We start from the raw sequence: 4,123 nt of genomic DNA, 5'->3' as shown, positions 1-4,123 counted from the left end.
AGTCAACCTCTTTATCGGGGTATTGATTTTGTGCATGAAATAGTTCAGACATTCACTAGCTCAACATTGGGTCAGCGATTTTCAAAAGTTAAAATAGTGCATTATTCACTTCAGTTAACATGAAAGAATAAAAGAGCACAGACAAGTGGGAAAATAGCGTTAGCCAATCATTCTTGACCGGTTGTTATGGAAGCTTGTTTCCGCCACAAAATAAAACATTTTAGAAGATAATTTTGACTTTATTTCTCAGAATTGCGAGATATAGCCTAAAGTCAGAATTGCGTGAAATAAAAGTCGCAATTGCGTTTTATAAAGTCAGAATTGCGAGATACACTCTTAAAATTGATGTGTTAAAAATGAACACAAAATATGTGTAAAAGGATTTGTAACACATTTTGTGTTACTACAGACACATGATGTGTAAATATTGTCCTTAACTGTTTACACAATTACTGTGTTAAACACGTTTAGTAGTACATGTTTATATAAAAGGCACATATTCTGTTGCAAATACTCAACGGGCGATGTCAACTTTAATGATTGGATTTATGCATCATGTTGCAAATGTGAATAAAGCATTTTAACTCGCTGGGGGAAAACAAGGGGACTACGCGAATGTTCTTGCTGCGCCTGCGCAGTGGCGTTCTTTTCCAACCGACGCCGACCCATAGACAGTAAAAGAAATGGACACAGCGACCCCATTGGAACTCAATTGAGACAAGTGAAGCCCATTTTCAGCGATTTCTTAGCACTTCCTTTCCTGACGCGCAGACTCAAACCGAGCAAAGCGTTACACGGACCACGTGAGCAACCCATCTGTCTTCTAGTAGCTGCGCCAAGAGAAATCTGAATCATTCCCTTCCGAATCTTGCAGAGACGGAGAGTGTGAGTAGGAGCTGTCCATAAGCTTGGAGCAGGAGAAATTTTTGCTAGGTATTCTGATTAATTATATTGTCATTTTGCCTCCACGTCCCCCCGATTGCCCGCAAGCTTCTCCTCCCGTCTATACGGTAATCTCTCTAGTGTGCGACAGAGAGTCGCGTGGTTATGACGCAATCGTTAGCCTACTTTTACAAAACTGCTTCTACGGGTCCATAACATAAGCTACAAGGTAATGGAGCATTTTATACATTGTCGTGTATCTTTAGAAATAAATAATGGACAAATTGAGTCTTTAAACGCCTCAGATGTAAAGTTATTCGCTGTCAAAGTGACGCCAAAATGAATGGGAGTCAATGGGATGCTAACGCAAGTGAAGTTCTGCTACAAGATGTCGGCACCCGGCCGACTTCAACTTCCGGTCGACTTCCTTCCCGCCTGCGCCGACCTAGCCAGCCATCAGAAATGCGTCTGTCTTCCCAGGTGAGTGAATATAATTAAACGTGTAAAATAATAAATATTTCTCCACCTAGCATGAGAAAGAGTTGTGTTAAATGTCCAGGAAACATAATTTGTTTGTTTTAACCGTTTTTATGCCGTTTTCATGTTCTGTAGCCGAATATGTTTTGTGTGTTAAGGTTAGCGTCAATTGGCAAGCGAGCTCTCACGCTTTGCAAAGCTGTTTAGGTATTTATTTATTGGGTATGACTGCTAATAATTGTTTTTAAAAAGACTTAAAGGTTAATATACATGGCACCTTAAGTTTGAACTCCTAACAGTCATTTTACCAAAAACTATGCAGTGGTTAAAAGGAAGGTTGTGGCGATGAGTGTTGTTTGGTTTTTAAAAGCGCGCCACTTTGTGCTACCTTGCTTGTCACTGACTATTTAAAATGTATTGATAACGCGATACACTTAACGTTTACATTTTCTCATTACTAAATTATGAACTTGTATGATTACGGCATTAAACTAAGCTGCAGAGAACTTTACACAAAGGTTGTTTCATAATTTGTTAATATTAATAATTTCTTTGTTTCTGTTTTATGCACTGCAGGTGGACATTGAATTTTCCAAGATGACAGATGGGAAAGAAGACATGTTTATCAAGAAATGGGAGGGGACGATTATCCCAAAACTCAAGGAAATAGCATCCTTTGAGAAAAAAACGGACATCAGAGTTATTGGAGAAAGCTGAAAATCAGCAGGATGGTAAGATTTTCTCCTTTTATTTCTGTAGCATGTGCACTCATTTCTAAATTGGGTTTATGTGAAAATGACATGTACATTTTATCCTTCAATTCATGATTTAAAGGTAATCATTTCAAACCAAATTTTGTTTTTAATCTTTTGCATGTGACCTGCATCTTTACTCCATCAAGATGAGCTGTGTTACACTATGTTAAGGATCCTTCTTCCACCCTCGGCATCTAGGAGAAGCGTCGCCGGCAGTAAATGCTGTGTCAATTCTGCTCTCTCATACTTGTTGGAACTGGTGCCGGTATGCATTGTTAGCTTTTTATAAAGTTAAAATGTCACATGCAACAACATTTTCTGATGCTTTTCATTGTTTCATTTCTATAGGCTGGTACCATTGTGACGGTCTTTGCTTCGAGAAGGCATGAACGGGTCTCTAAGGTCAACACAACCTCAGCTGGTTTCCATCGGCTCTCCAGGACATGAAGCCCAGTATGTAATTGTGGCAAAGAATGACTCTCTTGCTTTTCCACTTGATGTTAAAAACTTCACTTGTGCCGTAGACAAACTTTTCAAATTCTACTGGCTGTGTAATCTTCAATATCCATGCCAACTGTCTTCAGTTTTCTAATTTTTTGAGTATGTATATGATCTGCCTTTGTCCCAGTCCACTTGCAAACGATCAAAGGTTAAGGAATTGATTGCCAAATTGCAGTCTCATGCCTAATTGAAACAGACCATGTATACCTGTCCAAAGTGCTTGCAAAATATTTTTGTTGAAAAAACAGTTGATTTGGCATTTAAGGGAAGTACATGCATTCTCTGATAGCCAAAACCTAACATTAATCTGTAGTAAAAATGGTGGCCTCAGAACATATTATAGTTTTAATTAATTTTCTAAACATCTTAGCAGAGCTCACTCTAATTCAAGCCCTATCGTAGAGTCTGGACATACTGAAAAAAGCTGATGTATTCTGTCAAATTGATGAAAGCAGAACAAATAATCTAAGAGAGAATGTCGAAATGTCTGAAACAGTTTGTTGAAAAAGTGTTTGATGAATGTTTTATATGATTAATGTTTTGAAATGCATATTTTTTTTATCAAAAGTATTTTTTACAGTATGAATTCCATGCTAAAACTAGGAAAAAAATGCAAAATAAACAGTATGTGAACCGTATTCTATGCTTCAGTGTGATTTCATGATAACTACATATTGTATTCTGGTCTAGCTTTTTCAATAATATTTTATAATAAAATAAATCTATAACACACTGTTGTGTTAGATGTATACAAAAAGGACACATTAATGTGTTAACTAAAGTAACACATTTGTCTGTGTGTTTTCACAACACATATTCTGTGTTGTATTTTAACACAACATGTGTTGTCCCTGAGCACACTCAGAACATGTGTTGAAAACGACACATGTTGTGTTGTTTTCAACACATTTGTTTTAAGAGTGTATAAAGTCAGAATTGCGTGAAATAAAGTCGCAATTGCGTGTTATAAAGTCAGAATTGACTTATTTTCTCGCAATTGCGACTTTGTATCACGCAATTCTGACTTTATAACACATAATTGCGAGTTTATATCTCGCAATTCTGACATCTTTTCTCAGAATTGTGAAATATAAACTCACAATTGGGAGATTTAAAGTCCAATTCTAAGGGGGAAAAAAGACAGATTTTTTATTTATTTATTTTTTTTTACCTCAGAATAGTTTATATCTCACAATTCTGACTTTATAACATGCAATTGCGACTTTATATCATGCAATTCTGACTTTATTTCTCAGAATTGCGACTTTATATCTCGCAATTGCGACTTTATTTCTCAGAATTGCGACTTTATTTCTCACAATTCTGACTTGATATATCGCAATTGTGAGAAAAAAAAGTCAGAATTGTGAGATAAAAAGTTGCAATTATTATTATTTATTTATTATTCAGTGGCGGAAACAAGCTTCCATAGGTTGTTGATTTTTATCAACTAGCTTGTCAAATGTGTTTAAAGCATTACTGCATGTTAGGGGCTGGGTGATATGACA

General features: G+C 36.3%; 1 long non-coding RNA gene across 1 annotated transcript; it reads left to right on the top strand.

The window, feature by feature from the left end:
• Positions 1–1,320: 1,320 nt before the first annotated feature.
• On the top strand, positions 1,321–3,507 carry LOC311083848. The gene is made up of 4 exons (XR_014606374.1): positions 1,321–1,362; positions 1,936–2,090; positions 2,261–2,379; positions 2,463–3,507. It is a non-coding gene; the product is annotated as an uncharacterized lncRNA (long non-coding RNA).
• The last annotated feature ends 616 nt before the right edge of the window (positions 3,508–4,123 follow it).

The sequence above is a fragment of the Abramis brama genome (assembly GCF_963993115.1).
Source record: "Abramis brama genome assembly, chromosome: 5".
Lineage (NCBI taxonomy): Eukaryota > Metazoa > Chordata > Actinopteri > Cypriniformes > Leuciscidae > Abramis > Abramis brama.
Note: the sequence above shows the minus strand (reverse complement) of the source record. Positions and strands in the feature narration are given on the sequence as shown.